Genomic DNA, 19,137 nt, shown 5'->3' on the forward strand with positions numbered 1-19,137 from the left:
CCAGAGAAGGGTAACAAAGCTGGGGAGGGGTCTGGAGCACAGCCCTGTGAGGAGAGGCTGAGGGAGCTGGGGTTGCTTAGCCTGGAGAAGAGGAGGCTCAAGGGAGACCTTCTTGCTGTCTACAACTCCCTGAAGGGAGGTTGTAGCCAGGTGGGGGTTGGTCTCTTCTCCTAGGTAACCAGCACTAGAACAAGAGGACACATTCTCAAGCTGTGCCAGGAGAGGTTTAGGCTGGATGTTTGGAATAAGCTCTTCACAGAAAGAGAAATTAGCCATTGGAATGTGCTGCCCAGGGAGGTGGTGGAGTCACCATCACTGGAGGCGTTTAAGAAAAGACTGGATGGGGTGCTTGGTGCCATGGTTTAGTTGGTCAGATGGTGTTGGGTGAGAGGTTGGACTCGAGGATCTCAAAGGCCTTTTAAAACTTGGTTAATTCTATTCTTTCTATTCTATGCTATGCTATGCTGTGCTATGCTATGCTATGCTACGCTATTCTAAGCTCTTTTATTCACAGTAGTGACTCCAGAAATGACCAAAGAGTTAAGACATTTTTTCCCCCCTCTCAGTTTCAGTCAGCTTTATGAGTTCATTGTGTGGTACAAAAAGTATTTTAAGAGACAACTCCTCATCCACAGGTTCTATATGCAGATTTATCTACAACCTGTGACTCTGCTTTCAGATGTCAAACTTGTTTTGAAGTCAACAGAAAGTTTTATTGCTTCAATAGAAATTCTGTGTTTAGGCCACAAACACTCACTTGGATGCTTTATTTTGAATATGATATTAGAGCTAAAGGTATTTAAACCTCTGCACACCTGAAAATGCAGTTGCTGGTTAAGGAAGGACTTCTTTAGCTGGGCCATGTTTTTAAATTACTTATCATACACATGGACTCATAGAATTGTTAGGGTTGGAAGGGACCTTAAGGATCATCTAGTTCCAACCCCCTGCCATGGGCAGGGACACCTCACACTAGAACAGGTTGCTCAGAGCTTCATCCAGCCTAGCCTTAAAAACCTCCAGGTATGAGGCTTCCACCACCTCCCTGGGCAACTTGTGCCAGTGTCTCACCACCCTCATGGGGAAGAGCTTCCCAACCTCCAATCTGAATCTACCCATTTCTAGTTTTATTCCATTCCCCCCCCCAGTCCTATCACTCCCTGACATTCTCAAAAGTCCCTCCCCAGCCTTCTTGTAGCCCCCTTCAGGTACTGGAAGGCCACAATAAGTCTCCTGGGAGCCTTCTCTTCTCCAGACTGCACAACCCCAACTCCCTCAGTCTGTCCTCATAGGACATACCAATAAATCAATGTATGTTGTGATACATGGAATCACAGAATTATTTCAGTTGGAAAAGTCCTCCAAGATCATCAAGTCCAACCTCAACCTTACACCACCATGGCCATTAAACCATGTGCCATGTTCACACATTCCTTGAACACCTCCAGGGATGGTGACTCCACCACCTCCCTGGGCAGCGTGTTCCAATGCCTGACCACTCTTGCAGGAAAGAAATTCTTTCTAATCTCCAACCTAAATGTCCCCTGTCACAATTTCAAGTCATTTCCTCTCATTCTGTCACCCTATACTATTGATGAGGCCAACTCCCACCTGGTTCAAACCTGCCTTCAGGTAGTTGTAAAGAGCAATGAGGTCTCCTCTCAGCCTCATTTTCTCCATGCTAAACACCCCCAGTTCCCTCAGCTGCTCCTCACCAGCCCTATTCTCCACACCCTTTATCAGCTTTGCTGCCCTTCTCTGGACATGTTCCTGCCCCTCAACATCCTTCATGTAGAGGGGCCCATAATTGAAGCCTGTATTTGAGGTACAGCCATAAGAAAGGAGGTTCTTGTAAATGCCATATTGTCCATGTAAAATTACTCACTAATCACAGTGACAACATGGTGCCCAGAGTTAATAAAGTAAAGGAAACTCACAGCTACCAGGAAACATGAGCTGCCATGGTTAGCAAGATGCCTGCTGTATGTTTAAACAGGAAACAGTAATGTCCCAAGGAACTCAACTGGAGTCAAAATGCCAACCAGTGAATTCATACTGGGCTCAGACATGCTTCAGTAGATAAAAATGTGGAGATTCTTCTCTGGCTTCATAAACCTTTGTGAGATTAGCAAAGATTTCAGCAGCTAAGATGGCAAAATATGCATGTGGGAGCACTGCAGTTATTTACAAGGCAATCTTCTGCTCCATTTATTTGGTTTCATTAGGTCATTACCACTGTGTCTTTTAATGTGTTTTAATATACTAATGACAGGCTCAATTTAAAAATGGAGCTTAGTCAATAATTATCAACTAAGGTGGCAATTAAGCAAGGCATTTTACAAGAGGTGAGCTCCACTGTGGGACTCAAATCTGCATACAGAGTTTGTGTTTCTTTTTGAAATGTTAATAATTTTAATCACAGAATCCTGTGCTGGTTTGGGCATAGTAAAAGGCTACTGGATAGCAGGAAATGAAAAATCCTAATTCATTGTGCTACCTGCTGCTTCTTTTATAGAGCCATAGAATGCATCAGGTTGGAAGGAACCCTCCAAGGTCACCTTGTCCACCCCTCTCCTGCAGTCAGCATGGACACCTCCAACTAGATCATGGCCCCATGGAGTTTGTCTCCAGAGATGGGGTCTCCACCACACCTCTGGGTAGCTTGTTCCAGGGTTTCACCACTCTCATTGGAAAGAACTTCTTCCTTGAAGAGTAAATGTTGGACATTGTGTGCACAATATCCAGGTATTTTTTTTCTCCTAAGATGTTTATGAAGATAGGCTGAGAGAGTTGGAGTTGTTCAGTGTGGAGGAGAGGGAGAAGGGAGGAGAAGGGAGGAGAAGGGAGAAGGAGGGAGAAGGGAGAAGAAGGGAGAAGGGAGAAGGGAGAAGAAGGGAGAAGAAGGGAGAAGAAAGGAGAAGGGAGAAGAAGGGAGAAGAAAGGAGAAGGGAGAAGAAGGGAGAAGAAAGGAGAAGAAGGGAGAAGAAGGGAGAAGGGACCTCAGACCAGCCTTCTAGAGTTTGAAAGGGGGCTACAGAAGAGATGGAGAGGGACTTTTACAAAGGCATGGAGTGACAGAATGAGGCAGGAATGGCTTCAAACTGGAAGAAGCTGGATTTAGATTAAACCTTAGGAAGACATTCTTCCCCAGGAGGTGATGAGGCACTGGAACAGGTTGCCCAGAGAAGTCGTGGAGGCTCCAAGCCTGGCAGTGGTCAAAGCCAGGTTGGATGGGACCTTCAGCAAGCTGCTTTAGTAGGAGATGTCCATGCCCATGGCAGGGGGTTGGAACTAGATGATCTTTAAGTTTCCTTCCAACCCAGACCATTCAATGATTCTGCGATCTTAGGAGCAATAAATTTTACACTGACACTGAAGGATTCAAATAATATTAATGCTTAAATAACCACATGAAGCTCTCTCCATTCACTTACTAGTAGTAGAGAATTTATTGAGCTCTTTTTATGGGTGCATAATGGTGTTGGTAAGAAGCCTGGGATTTTTTTTTTTCTTCCCTCAGACTCTGTCATGTCAGTGCTTTTTAATGTTCACAAGACAGTAAACTGAGCCTTGGTTCCAAAAGATGAGCTAATAAGGCTTACAACAGTAATAGGGCAAAATATACTCATTAATATCCTAAATGCCATTCCTTGCCATGGCAGAACACTGAATACTCCCACAGGAAGAGGAGGAGGAGGAGGAACAAATGCAACTCATTCCTTGAATTAAATCCCACTTTTAAAGTTTTTTCCTGGCAGTCAGACACATTGCAAGCTATCCATAAAAATGCTTCCTCCTCCTATCAAGATCAGCCATTTCCACCACAAAAATCATCTTCTCAAATAATTAAAAATAAAATAAAATCATTAAAACCAGCAAAATGGATTTTAATAGAGGCAGAGTCTACACAGGGACCTTATAATTTGGTTGAGAACCATTTTTCTTTGGTTTCACTGAAATATTTTAACACGTTGGACAAGCACAAAGTGCTAAAAGTTAAAGGGCGCCATGCTGCAAAACTTGAGGCTCAACATGCTTAGTGTCATTTGTGCATTAAGTACTGGGAATACCCCAGCATAACAGGGAGCAAACTTTCCTGGGTAGAATTTTTCTTATCTATATTAATTTCTGATTCATGGCAAGTAGAAGATACTAGTCTCTGTGTACAGCAGCTAAACTCTGTGATGTCATGCTAGTTCACACACAGCCCTTTCTGCTCTGCTGAGACCCCCACCTACACTGCTGTGTCCAGTTCTGAAGCTCCCAACACAAGAAGGATGTGGAACTGTTGGAGCAGGTCCAGAAGAGGCCACAAAGAAGATCAGAGGGCTGGAGCACTTCCCCTATGGTGACAGGCTGATAGAGTTGGGATTGATCAGCCTGGAGAAGAGAAGGCTCCAGGGAGACCTCAGAGCAGCCTTCCAGGATTTGAAATAGGCTACAGGAGAGCTGGGGAGGGACTTTTGACAAAGGCATGGAGTGACAAGATAAGGGGTAATGGCTTCAATCTGGAAGAGGCTGGATTTAGATTAGACATTAGGAAGAAATTCTTCCCCATGAGGGTGGTGAGGCACTGAAACATGCTGCTCAGAGAAGCGGTGGAGGCTTCAAGCCTGGCAGTGTTGAAAGCCAGGTTGGATGGGGCCTTGAGCAAGCCAGTAGAAGGTGTCCTGCCCATTGCAGGGGGTTGGAACTAGATGATCCCTTCCAACCCAAACTAATCTATGATTCTATGAAAGCTCGAGAAAGCAGATAATTACTACCAAAGATGGTTTAACACTTAGCATTCTTCCTTTCCAGATGCTCCTCACACTAATGTAGCACAAAATATGCTCAGATTTTGTGTGGAATGCAGTTATTTATGCAGCTATTGAAGTGCATTTTCATTAACTGCTGAATCTCCTCTACCAGACCTTTCTAAACTTGGAGTGGCACTACCAGTGATGTGTGTACTGTTAGGCAGCATTGCCTGACACAGAACTGAGGGACTCTACTCTTTACTCCATCTAAATTGCTGAATTACTCTGAGAAGACAAATCATGGAATCCTAGAATGCTTTGGGTTAGAAAGGACCTTTAAAATTCATCTGGTCCAAACCCTCTGGAGTGAGCAGGGGCATCTGCAACTAGAGCAGGTAGCTCAGGCAAAAGGAAAATAGGTACCCCACTTTGATGATGTATAGCAGCAGGCTCTGTACCAGTCTGTAGCTAAAATAATTTAATAATGAGGACACATGAACTTTTGTACACCCATCATCTGTTGCACAAATGTATCTCTTTCATCTTTTAAATGAGGGAAAGAAGGAAAAAAAAAAATGAAAGAAGGAAACATAACCTTCTCAACTGTACAAAGTAAGAAGCATATAACCTGCTTGGCCACTTTTCAGCAACAGAGCAATCACTTGTCATCTGACTGCTGTACTTTTGACCCTCCAAAATATTCCCAGCTAAAAGATGTTGACATGTTTTCACATGTGATTCAATAATTATTGTTCTCAATAGGGTAGGATACTTATCTCCTATTTCAATCAATATTCTCCACATCTCGTGTACTCCATCTCCCTAGATATGAATTCCTCAAGATAGCTTTAAAACTATTCCATCAAGGTGACTTCAGCCTGCCTGCACAAGGAGTGTAGAAGCAGGTAATAAGCTTGCTTTTGTAACTGAAATTGCAACACCCTGCAACTCTGTCAGAAGCATTTAATGAACACCAGGCAGTTAATTATGAAGTGGACTCTAAATTTAAGTTACCTCAAGTTCCACTTCTGAATCTTTATTGGACTACAGGACAAGAACATCTAGAGAATCTTCCCCATTTTTTGGGGGGGGAGGGGTTGGTATAAAATACAGCATAAGGTAATATTGCATTCTGTATTTTATTCCAGAAGACAAAAATAGGTGGAAGCTTTCTGAAGGAAATATACCCTGAAAACTGACTATCAAAAGAGCTAGATTAAAAAAGATCTCAATTTCAAAGCCTGCCTGTGACTAAAGAACAGCAATCTGAGGAAGAAGTGCTAAAGTAGCAAGGATAAAAACTCAGCAGTGAGTTAGAACCAGCTTACCTCCTTTCTTAATTTTAACACAAACTATAGGCACTTCACTGGGAGTTTTCTATGTGATGTACCTCAGAAAGACTTCCTGCAGACTGCAACTTAAATCTGTAGTAATTTCCAAATAGACAAAAAATCCCAACTGATTCATAGATTCACAGATTGCATTGGGTTAGAGGGGATCCCATAAGGTCATCATCTTGTCCAAGCCTCCCCACCCTGCAGTCAGCAGGGATACCTCCAGTTAGATCAGTCTGCCCAGGGACTCATCAAGTCTGATCTTGAATGTCTCCAGGGACAGGGCCTCAACCACATCCCTGGGCAACCTGTTCCAGTGTTTCACCACTCTTACTGTCAAGAACTTCCTCCTGATGTCCAACCTAAATCTACCCTGCCCCAGTTTCAAACCATTGCCCTTTGTCCTATCACTACAAGTCCTTCTAAACAGTCCCTCCCCAGCCTTCCTGTAGGCACCTTCAGATATTGAAATATAGCTATATGGTTTCCCCAGAGCCTCTTCTTCTCCAGGCTGAACAGCCCAAATTCTTCCAGCCTCTTTTCATGTGAGAGGTGCTCCAGCCCTCTGATCATGTTGGTGTCCCTCCTCTGGACCCTCTCCAGCAGGTCCATGTCCCTCTTGTCTTGAGGTCTCCAGAGCTGGACAAAATACTCCAGGTGAGGTCTCACCAGAGCAGATCAGAGTGGAAGAATCACCTCTCCTGACCTGACCTGCTGGCCACTCTTCTTTTGATGCAGGCCAGGATGCCATTGGCATTCTGAACTGCAAGTGCCCTTTGCTGGCTCATGTCCAGTTTCTCATCCACCAGCACCCCCACGTCCTTTTCTGCAGAGCTGCTCTCAATTTCATCATCCCACAGCCTGGATTGACATTGACTGATATTGATAAAACAACCAAAATACTGCAAGCAAGCAGAGCCCAGGATGAAAGTTATTGTGAAACAGATGATACCAAGAAGCCCCAGAAAAGAACTGTATTGTCTTGAGTTCTGAACTAAATAAAATGCTTTCAAATTCTAACTTCATGGGGAACAATTTCCTGAGCAAACTCTTAAGTAGTCCTGGATGTGAGCCTACAGATTGGACAAATCAAACTCTTTGCAGTTATGTCATTTCTGTGTCTATAATCTAATTCTAATAAACAAAACTACTTTAACCACTCCAAAAAAAAAAATAAATTAATTATCACAATATAGTCACTTGGATAATGATTATCAGGGCAACATTATATGAACATTCAGAAGAGGGCACATGCTCAGCTGTTACATGAGATTGATTAAGCCTTCTGTCACCCATCCCTCAGTACCCTTCTGAGAAAAGGTCCCCCCCGGTCACAACTTTTTTTCCAAGAATTTGACACGAGTCTTTGGGAGTGGCACAGAATTTCATGGAGATATTTAACCCTTTTCTGAATGTCATTTTCAAGAGGAGGGGTGGAAAAAAAAAAGATAAAATAAGGCACCTTTTTTTTTTCTTCGGGATCTAGAGAAGTAACTTCCTAAGAAGACAACGGGCAAGTGCTGCGTGAACCTGAATGTAAAGATGAATGCTCTCTCCCTGCAGCCCTCTGATAAGGAAAAGAAGATGAAGTATTTGTGGTGAATGAACACAGTTTCATCTTTTGTTGTATTCCAAAATGCACTTTGAAAAGAATTTAAATATAGGTTGGATGATGAGCCATTAATGCAAAACTCTCCACAAAGTCCTGATTTTGTTACTGGTGTGTAAATCTACTGGTTTGGGGTTCATTTTTAAAGGGTTCTGGCAAGGTTCAGATTGTACAATGTGCATCAAAACTAAAAGGAAAAGATTTCTTTGATCTTATTTTCTGTTGGGTTATTCCTCCTCTCTGTTATTAATAGCCTAAGAATGTCTGCTATGACTTGGCCCTACTGTTGGCAAGCTTTCTGTTTCAAACTGGAAGTTTTTTGCAGTTCATCCACTGAAACTGCCTTTGGTTTACCCATGAAGGAACAAACACTTTTACCTGCCAGGGTATGGAAAAAGGATTTCCCACAACTTACTTTTTTCCTTCATGTGAGCTGTACCTAACTGCTGCATTTCCTCCAAGTGTGTCATTCATCCAGAAAATGAGGTCTATTGATAGCAATGTTTAAGCAAATCACAGAATCACGGAACCATTGAGGTTGGACAAGACCCTCAGGATCACCAAGTCAAACCAACAACCCTACTCTGCAAGGCTCACCCCTAAACCACATCCCCAAGCACCACATCCAAACCACCTTTAAACACATCCAGGGTTGACAACTCAACCACTTCCCTGTGCAGCACATTCCAATCCCTGATCACTCCTGCCCTGAAAAAAAAGTTCCTAATGTCCAGTCCAAACCTACCCAGTGGCAGCTTGATGCCATTCACTCTTGTTCTATCACTGGGAGAAAAGACCAGCACCAATCTCTCCACAATGTAGAGTAGTTGTGGAGAGCAATGAGGTCTCCCCTCAGCCTCCTCCTTTTTACAAACTAACCATCCCCAGCTCCTTCAGTTGTAGTTACAGAATATCTGTGAAGGAGGAGAAGCCTTCAGGTCTTTGTGAGCCCAGTTTTCCTTAAAAGCAGAAGGAAAATGCCCTAATTTTGCTGTGCTGCTCTGTAATCTCACCTGGACTGGTTTTCTTCTTGTGGCTGGAGAGAAGAGGACATGGTTCACACCTCTTAGTGAATCTCTTCCACGTTTTCCTCTGAAGTCCTAGACATCTGGAGATGACATGACTTGTTTCTCCCAACATCTCCAGCTGTGGTAGCACCTTAAGTCTGGACAACGGTACAGGACCCATCATTTCCCCCCACTGGGCTTGATTTCAATCTAGCAAGGGTCCTCTTGAATGTCTAGACAGGCTTTTGGTTAACCCTGATGTCCAAGGTGTCTTGCCAGGCACTGCCTCTGCATGGTTGGACTTGATGATTTTAGAGGTCTTTCCCAACCAAACCAGTTCTGTGATTCTGTGATTCTGTGATCTATTCTCCAGGCCCTTCACCAGCTCTGTTGGCCTCCTGTGCATGCACAGAATCAGCAGTCTCATGGCTTTTGCTTCTGGTTTGGTTTTGCTTCTGCAATAAGCTATGCATTTCAAAATGACATTTGGTGTTCCTCTTCAGTTATTAATATTGGTGATCTTTAACCCAGAGAGTTCACACTTAGCAAATCTCATTCTTGTCACACACGCACTCACACTTTGTCACTCAAAGTCAGCAGAGTTCTGGTCAGCAGTGACTGTAGAGCCGTACGAACCCTCCTGTTAAAGGAAGATGGAAAACTGGGGCTGCTATTTTTAACCAGAAATTTTCAAGAGTTAAAATGACATCATTTTGGGACACCAAGCAGACAGCAGAGTGGCCACATCTAAGAATAATTTACTGTCAGGAAAAAGTTATTAATGTTTCCTGTCAGAATTTGGTTATTTTTAACAGGCAGTGCTCAGCAAATGCTTCAACAACTAACCCTGAACACTCAGATTTGTAAATACCTTTGTTCCCATCTGTAAAGAACCTACCAATGCTTGACTAAACCCCCAGAGACTCTGCCTGCACTTTGTATTTTGCACATAAACGTTCTGGAGGGCATGGAGTTGTCTGTTAGCTCTAAGCCAGGCATTCTCTGTGCGCCCCTGCCACCAGGGCTCATGTGGATGTCAGCTTCTCTGAAGCTCTGTATAGGAGACTGACATGTGCCTGTAGAGATCCCAGTTCATGGAAATGTGCCTGCTTGCTGTAAAAATATGCAGTGCCATGCCATTTCTGGCAGCATTTGCTACTTTTAGTTGAGGAGAAAAGTGTATAATCAAGTCCTAACTCTGTGGCAGTAAGATTAATAATTACAGGGTTATGCAACGTTAACAATTGCGGTACAAGCAAAGCTGCTGCGTTACATTTTAACTGCACTCAGAAGAGGGGAAGAAAGAGATTGAGAAAATTTCAGTTCCTTTCTCTGTCATGTGGTCTTGTCATCATCTTGGTGTTGCTTTTTTTTTTTTTTTTTTTCTATATTTAAAATATTTCTTCTGCAAGTAATCAAGGAGGACAGCTAACAGCAAATCTTTCGGTTTCTTGGCATGATAAATAGATGCATGAGCCACGAGTTAAGATCAAAATGTATATTTAAATACTTATTTTTATATATATATATGACTAATGTCTTGCATATTAAGGGTCTGGAGAAGAGGGCTTACGAGGAGCAGCTGAGGGAACTGGGGTTGTTTAGTCTACAGAAAAAGAGGCTGAGGGGAGACCTCAGCAGGGGCAGGGAGGTCATTCTATCCCTGGACACTGCACTGCTTAGGCTACACCTTGAGTCCTGTGTCCAGTTCTGAGCCCCTCAGTTTAGGAAAGATGTTGAGTTGCTGGAAGGTGTCCAGAGAAGGGCAACAAAGCTGGGGAGGGGTTTGGAGCACAGCCCTGTGAGGAAAGGCTGAGGGAGCTGGGGTTGCTTAGCCTGAAGAGGAGGAGGCTCAGGGGAGACCTTCTTGCTCTCTCCAACTCCCTGAAGGGAGGTTGTAGGCAGGTGGAGGTTGGTCTCTTCTCCCAGGCAAGCAGCACCAGAACAAGAGGACACAGTCTCAAGCTGCACCAGGGGAGGTTTAGACTGTATGTTAGGAAGAAATTCTTCATAGAGAGAGTGATTGCCCATTAGAATGGGCTGCCCAGGGAGGTGGTGGAGTCACCATCATTGGAGGTGTTTAGAAGACTTGATGGGGTGCTTGGTGCCATGGTTTAGTTGATTAGATGGTGTTGGATGATGGGCTGGATGCGATGCTCTTGAAGGTCTCTTCCAACCTGGTCTGGTCTATTCTATTCTATTCTATTCTATTCTATTCTATTCTATTCTATTCTATTCTATTCTATTCTATTCTGTTCCGTTCCGTTCCGTTCCATTCCATTCCATTCCATTCCATTCCATTCTCACTGCTCCCTACAGCTACCTGAAAAGAAGTTAGAACTAGGCGAGGGCTGGTTTCTTCTCCCTAGCAACAAGTGATAGGACTTGGCAAAACGGCCTCAAGTTGCCCCAGATGAGGTTTAGGTTGGACATCAGAAGGAAATTCTTGACTGAAAGAGTTCTCAAAGACTGAAGCAGTCTTTCCAGGGAGGTGGTTGAATCGCCAGCCCTGGAGGTGTTTCAAACAGGCAGAGATGTGGTGCTGAGTGGCAAGGCCCCAGCCTTGCTAGAGTGAGATAATGGTTGGAGTGGATGAGCTTAAAAGGCTTTTCCAACCAAAATGATTCTCTGATTCTGTGTTTTTCTAGAACACTTATTGATGAGGTAAGTTAGTGTACTGACAAAAAAAAAAAGACCAACCCAAAAAACCAACCAAACAAAACCCACCACCACATTAATTAACTTTCTGGAAAGTGTTAGCTTGAATAATGACAAGCAACTATATTTCTTTACTCTTAGTGTGCATGGCATTTTCACACACACACCAGAAATTCTACACACTGGAGCTTTGCCCATACACTGGTTGTTTTATTTTAAACTCTGCTCTTCACCTTTACTTTGGACAGAATACCGCCAGTTAACCTTGCAATAGATTATATTCTCATACCCTGTTGCTCTTCCATGGAGATTCATTTTCTAGGCCAGGAAGTTTAGTGTGAGGAACTAAATTGCTGTGACTTGTTGTAACCCCTCAAGCAGGCTGCTCAACAGCTGCATCTCATGTGGCTTGGATGTATACTGAGGATAAGTCACTGTGACTTTTCCTGTCCTTATTGTTTTCTTTAATTGCTAAACAAAAATCAACAGCCTGCAGACTTCTATATGCTGAACGTGAAGCCTGATCAGAAGACAAGAGATTATGACAAGATCATAGAATGCATAAGGTTGGAAGGGACCCTTCAAAAGGTCATCTTGCCCAATCCCCCTGCAGTGAGCAGGGATATGTGCAACTGGATCAGGTTGCTCAGGGTCCCATAAAGTTTGACCTTGAATACATCTAGAGATGGAGCCTTCACCACTTCTCTAGGCAACATAGAATCATAGAATCAACAAGGTTGGAAAATACCTCAAAGATCATCAAGTCCAACTGGTCACCACAGACCTCATGACTACTAAACCATGGCTCCATGCGTCACATCCAATCCCCTCCTGAACACCTCCAGGGATGGCGAGTCCACTACCTCCCTGGGCAGCACATTCCAATGGCTAACAACTCTCTCTGGGAAGAACTTTCTCCTCACTTCCAGCCTGAACTTCCCCTGGTGCAGCTTGAGACTGTGTCCTCTTGTTCTGGTGCTGGGTGCCTGGGAGAAGAGACCAACCCCCTCCTGGTTACAACCACCCTTCACATGTTCCAGCATTTCACTGCTCTCATTGTAAAGAACTTCCTCCTTGCGTCTAACCCTTGCCACCACAAGGCTGATTCTGTGCTAGCTCTGGAAGAACAAGGTAAATAATTCTTCAGGTACTACATTTTCTAATAGAAAAAGGTATTTTGGGTTCTCCTAGCTGCTCAACATTGCTCAGTGCTTATTGCCTTCAATTATCTCTGGCTAAGTGTGAGTGATATAGCAGAAACCATCGTTTCTTTGGACTTAGAGGGAATACTGCTTTTAGAAAGCCCTTGGTCATCATGGATGATGTCTTCAAAGATCCAGCTGTGTTTGAAAGGATTCATAGTGAACTGCTATTGAGATTATATAAAAAGTGCAATGTAATACAAAGCTGGATAATGGATGAGACACTTTGTGCATTGACAGTGCAGGCAAAACTCCACTGAAACTTTTGAGTCATCTCCAATCCAAAAATTCAGGTGGGGTCTTCAACAGCAGACTTCCCACACCCTTCACTTCTGGTCCTTTGTGTAACAAAGTGTGAACATCTGCTTTAAACATTATTGCTATACTTTGCAGCACCTTAGGTGACCCTTGCCCAACAGCCACATCCTCAGATAAAGGACAAAAGTGAGGACAACTATATTCTAATTCCATTATGCCCCTCTGAACTGGAAGATCTTGGGAATTAGGAACCTGGCTTTGAACTCTCACCTTCACTTTCAATTGTCAATACACCATCACAAAGCAGGCTAAACACCAAACAATTTGCAAAGCAAGACCTGGTTTTCAGTGGGTTACACCTCCTAGGTTCATGCAGACACATCTGCCCAATGTAAAGGATGGGCTTGGAAAGTCTGTGTGACATGGTACGGAAAACTCATGCCATTAGACAATGGTCTCCCCTATATCTTGAGAACTTCTAAACTTTCAGATATAAACTGATACTGGGTTTGGTTCATTGTTTGGAGCTATGGCATGTTGTGTACAACTCTACGTAACATGCTCACTGAGTCAGACAAGGTGTTGAGGTGCTGGCATGGGTCCAGAGGGGGCAACAAAGCTGATGAAGGGGCTGGAGCACAAGTCTTGTGAGGAACAGCTGAGGGAACTGGGGTAGATTAGGCTAGAGAAAATGAGGCTGAGAGGATACCCCACTACATTCCCCTGAAAGGAGGTTAGAGCCAGGTAAATTTTAAGTCTCTTCTCCCTAGTAACAAGCAAGGAAATGGCCTTAAGTTGTACCAGAGGAGGTTTAGGTTGGACATAAGAATAAACTTCTTGACTGAAATGGTTCTCAAACACTGGAACAGGCTCCCCAGAGGAGTGGCTGAATCCCCATCTCTGAAGGTGTTCAAAAGAGGCAGAGATGTGATGGTGGACGTGATTTAGCACCAGCCTTGGTAGAGTGAGAGAATGGTTGGACTCGACGATCTTAAAGGTCTTTTCCAAGCAAAATGACTCTGTGATAATTTGAGGTCAAATACTAGCTCCTTTAAAGCTGACTATAAAATTCCTATCAGTTTACTTAATTTACCTTTTTTGGGGGGGGGGGACACAATGATGACATAATGTGTTTTTGAACAGGAATTCTGCACCTCTGGGTCAGCATCTGAATCTAACACATTCAAAAGCTCTGCCAACACAAACATGCACACCGTACTAAGCAGCCTCTCAAACCAAACCTCCTCCTTCCTCAGACATTCTGAGGAAATCATTGCTCTCCAGTGCTAGGTTAGAGGAAAGAGTAGGAATTATTGCTACTGAGGTCACAATACCTCAGCTGATCAATAAAGAGCTTCCTCAGGAGATTTACATCTCCATGAAAGCAGAGAAAGCTGCCCCCTGTGTTTGTTAGGTTATCAATGGGCTTGGTAGCGTGAATCACAGAGCTCAACTGCAGCTTGTTGTCTTGTCAGTTGCATATCTCACTCAGATACTAAACACACTACTGGAAGCCGTTCAAAAGTGCATTGTTGGAAAATTGTTAATGCCCTAGTCATACAATGTCATTCTGAAGCTCCCTGGGAATTTAGATTTGCACAGCTTATTAGGATATGACCTTTCCCTTCATTCCCCCCCCCCCCCCCCTTTCTTTTCTTTTTTTATTTTAAGATCAAGTTAACATGAAATTTCCCCAGTGGGAGCTGCTGTGTTTCCTTCACAGATAAGGAAAAGAGCGATGGCAGCTCTGCACAGAGACAACTTTCCTGCAGCACTACAGGATGGATCACTCGTGCTCTTGACAGACATCCAATGCATTCCTAGAAGTTGAGAGGAAAGTCATGCTCTACAGTGACTAAAAAAAAACACAACAGGAACATGACAAAGGTATTTCCCTCAGTCTTTCACCCAGTTCTTGTTGGGTGGGGTTTTCTTGTTAGGGTGGGGTTTTGTTGTTGTTGTTGTGTTTTATTTGGTTGGTTGGTTGTTGGTTTTTTGTATTGGTTTGATTTGTTCCCCCCCCCCCCCCCCCCCCCCCGATGTCATTGGAGATTAAACTTTGAGGAAGAAGCTCTTCACCGTGAGAGTGGTGAAGCCCTGGGATGGGTTGTCCAGGGAGGTGGTTGAGGCCCCATCCCTGGAGGTGTTTAAGACCAGGCTGGATGAGGCTCTGGCCAGCCTGATCTAGTGTGAGGTGTCCCTGCCCATGGCAGGGGGTTTGGAACTAGATGAACCTTGTGGTCCCCTCCAACCCTGACTGATTCTATGATTCTATGATTCTAATTTTAAGACCTATGGAGACAGACTGAGTGGGTTGGGGCTATTCAGTCTAGAGAGGAGAAGGCTCCGAGGAGACCATACAGAAGCCTTTCAGTATCTGAAGAGGGCCTACAAGAAAGCTGGGGAAGGACTTTTGAGGGTGTCAGGGAGTGATAGGACTGGGGGTGGGGTGGGGGAGCAAAACTAGAAATGGGTAGATTCAGATTGGATGTCAGGAAGAAGTTCTTCCCCATGAGGGTGGTGAGACACTGGCACAGGTTGCCCAGGGAGGTGTTGGAAGCCTCATGCCTGGAAGTTTTAAGGCCAGGATGGATGTGGCTGTGAGCAACCTGCTGCAGTATGAGGTGTCCCTGCTCACGGCAGGGGGCTTGGAACTAGATGATCCTTGAGGTCCCTTCCAGCCCTGACACTTCTATGATTCCTTGTATTCAGAAGATCAGGGTAGCACTGGTTGTGAGCTGGAACACATCCATATTTCTTTGTGTGAGCAATTACTACCTCTGCAGCACTCTACTTTTTACTTCACGATGCAGATCTTGTCTCACAAATTAACTTTTGCCTTTCCATGCTTATTATATTAGCACATTTTTTCCCTGCAATCTCATGGAGCTGATTTAAAAGCAGGAGGTTGAAAAGTCAGTACTCAGAACATCCCTGTGGGGTGGGTAGTCAAAAGGGCCCTCAAGACCTCTGTCTCAAGATGCTTGGTGGTCAGAGAGAGAGCCTCCTCTGGAGGCTCATCCAGAGCAGCTACATTAGTCCCTTGGTCTAAATTATTCTGTAGAGGAAAGATCGCTCTCCTTGTGACATGGTCTGATGACCAACTACCAATAAGAGTGCTTTAAAATATATAAATAAATAACAGTAATTTTATATATATATATATATATATATATATATATATATATATATATATATGAAAATTTTCTATTCAACATTTCTCAGCCAAATGATTTTGCTGATATCTGAAAACTATCAAATGGTCAAGCTTGGAAGAATTGACAACTTCTAATAGGTTTTCATTCAGCAGGGAGTAAATTTGAGGTTGGATATCAGGAAAAATTTCTTCACAGAAAGTGTTATCAGAGCATTGGAACAGGCTGCCCAGGGCTGTGGTGGAGTCTCCATCCCTGAAGGGGTTCAGAAAACATGGGGATGTGGTGCTGAGGGACATGGCTTAGTGGTAGTAGCTTAGCAGCTCTGGTGGGATGGTGAGCTTTAGGCAAGCACTTGGACTTGATGATCTCAAAGGCCTCTTCCAACCTCAACAGTTCTGTGATTCTATGATTCTCACTGAAAGTAAAATCAGTGTGTCAAAAAAAGTTGCTGAAAAGAATTAAACATTTTGAGGGTTGGATATTCAAAGTAAGTTTTATGCATTAAACCTGTGCTATGCAGACATCATTTTTTGCTCAGCTACAGATACCAAAAGAAGAAAAGGAGCTGAATCACAGGATTGTCAGAGTTGGAAGGGACCTCAAGGTTCATCCAGTTCCAACTCCCCTGCCATGGGCAGGGACTCCTCCCACTAGATCAGGTTGCCCAGAGTCACATCTAGCCCGGCCTCTAGGGATGACGCTTCTACCACCTCCCCGGGCAACCTGTGCCACTCTTATGCTGAAGAACTTCCTCCTAACATCTAATCTAAACCTATCCTCCTCTAGCTTAGATCCATTTCCCCTAGTGGAAGGTGTCCCTGCCAATGGCAGGGGGTCTGTAACCAGATGATCTTCAAAGTCCATTCCAACCCAAACCATTCTACGATTCACTGATCTGCAGTTCTTTCCATATTAGAGTGGTAGAGAGGTAATTCAGCCATGCAAACAAAATGCAGTCCCTCAAATTTCCCTGCAACAGCTATTAACAGGGGGTGTCCCCACGGGTTAAATTTGCATGGCCTGAAACAACCCTTCCTCTTTCAATGGCTGACAAGAGATAAGAGTTTACTACTCTACCAAGCAAGTAGCAGCCAATTAAGATTATAGGCAGACTGTAGGAGTTAATGTGCAATTGATCCAAGGCTAATCTATCTCTCTTGGATAAGTACAAAGTCATTGTCTGTATCACTGGTTAAAGACCTCCTTGAAACATCTGTCTAACCAAGGTGCAAACAAATCCAAACTGATATGATTCACCATGAGTCGCTGTAGAGGACACTGATGTCATTTATACTTCATTTTTCCACCAAAACAAATAATAATAATTACCAAGAAGCTAGAAAAACATTGAGAGTACAGCAGGAAAAAACTGCAAGCCACATGCTACAAACACACAGGAAGAAATCTGCTGGCTGACATCACTTAGAGGGAGCTTGACAGGCTTGAGAAGTTGACCAATGCCAACCTCATGAAGTTCAACAAAGCCGAGTGCAAAGTCCTGCACCTAGGTCAGGGCAATCCCAAGCACAAACACAAGCTGGTTGGAGAATGGCTAGAGAAGGAGAAGGACTTGGGGGTGCTGGTGGGTGAAAGCTGGCATAGAGCTGGCATCACACACTCCCAGCCCAGAGCCAGCCACAGCTGAGGAGCAGAGTGGCGCAGCGGAAGCGTGCTGGGCCCATAACCCAGAGGTCGATGGATCGAAACCATCCTCTGCTAACAAGCTTTTGATAGGTTGGACTTGGTGATCATTGAGGTCTCTTCCAACCTTGGTGATACTGTGATGTCCTGGGATGATCCTCAGCAGCAGGTGGAGAGATAGGATTCTGCCCCTCTGCTCACACCCCACCTGGAATACTGTGTCCAGCTCTGGAGTCCTCAGCACAGGGGAGGCACGGACATGTCAGAGTCAGGCCAGAGGAGGTAACAAAGATGATCAGAGAGCTGGAAGCCCTCTTCTGTGAGGCCAGGCTGAGACAGTTAGGGTTATTCAGCCTGGAAAAGAGAAGCACTTAGAGCAACCTCGATATAAAAGAAACAACAGGAGGGCTGGAGAAGGACTTTTTACAAAAGCATGGAGTGACAGGATGAAGGGTAATGGCTTCAAACTAGAAGCAGCTGGATTTAGATTAAACATTAGGAGGATATTCTTGTCCATGAGGGTGCTGAAGGCAGAACAGATCACCCAGAAAAGCTGTGGGGGCCCCAGCTGTGGAAGTGTTTGGAAGCCAGGTTGGATAGTGCCTCTAGCAATGTGGTCTAATGGAAGATGTCCCTGCCCATAGCAGAGGGGTTGGACCTAGATGGTCCCTTCCCAGCCGAGCCTTTCTGTGATTCTCTGATCTCTCTTAGCCGTGCTTAGCAGCAGGTGTGTCTGAGAAGTGACTCAACAGAAGTTTGGTATCTTTTTCTCCTAGCCTGGCGACAGACTCTCTGTGCAGATGCATAGTGTAAGCACTAAAAGTTTATGTACAGAGGGCAGGACTGAACATTTTGTGTGAGCACATTCAGGCCATGATAAAGAGCTTTGTCTCCCATTAGCAATTTCAAGAATTGTGATTTGGTACTCCCAACACACCTATAATTGAATTCCTCAGCCATAAAATCACTGGTGCCAAACGACTTCAGATATCTTTTATCAAGCCTCTCTCTCTCTCTCTCTCTCTCTCTCTCTCTCTTTTTTCCTTCTTGTCATTTGTTAACGTATTTCTTATGGAGCTTTTCTTCTTTTTTTTATAGATACATTTGCTTTAGTTATAAATTAACCCTGGAATTTACTCTCCCAGAGGCCACAAACTGCTTTTTCATTCTCTTGAAAAAGGTTGCAGGCTATATGAATTTATGATTTGGAACAGTTTTGAGTTAGCAGTTGGTGGCTTAAATACGGAGGGAGGGAACTGACATTCATGCAACTGACAAAGGAATTGACAAAGGAATTGACAAAGGAATTGACAAAGGAATTGAGAATAAACTGAGAATGTTTAGATGCTTTTCTGTGCCTTCTGCTCTGGAAGCTGTCTACAACTACCTGAAGGGTGGTTGTAGCCAGGAGGGGGTTGGTCTCTTCTCTCAAGCAACCAGCACCAGAACAAGAGGACACAGTCTCAAGCTGCACCAGGGGAAGTTTAGGCTGGAGGTGAGGAGAAAGTTCTTCACTGAGAGAGTCGTTAGC

At 44.1% G+C, this 19,137-nt stretch overlaps 1 protein-coding gene and 1 non-coding gene across 3 annotated transcripts in view; one reads left to right on the top strand and one right to left on the bottom strand.

Moving 5' to 3' along the window:
* The window catches only part of PPARG (peroxisome proliferator activated receptor gamma), an 80,718-nt gene that overhangs the window by 44,567 nt on the left and 17,014 nt on the right, over window positions 1-19,137 (bottom strand). The gene's annotated exons all lie outside the window — the stretch shown is intronic.
* TRNAM-CAU (transfer RNA methionine (anticodon CAU)) lies at window positions 17,613-17,684 on the top strand. Its single transcript has one exon. It is a non-coding gene; the product is annotated as a tRNA-Met (tRNA).

The sequence above is a fragment of the Dryobates pubescens genome, chromosome 1 (assembly GCF_014839835.1).
Source record: "Dryobates pubescens isolate bDryPub1 chromosome 1, bDryPub1.pri, whole genome shotgun sequence".
Lineage (NCBI taxonomy): Eukaryota > Metazoa > Chordata > Aves > Piciformes > Picidae > Dryobates > Dryobates pubescens.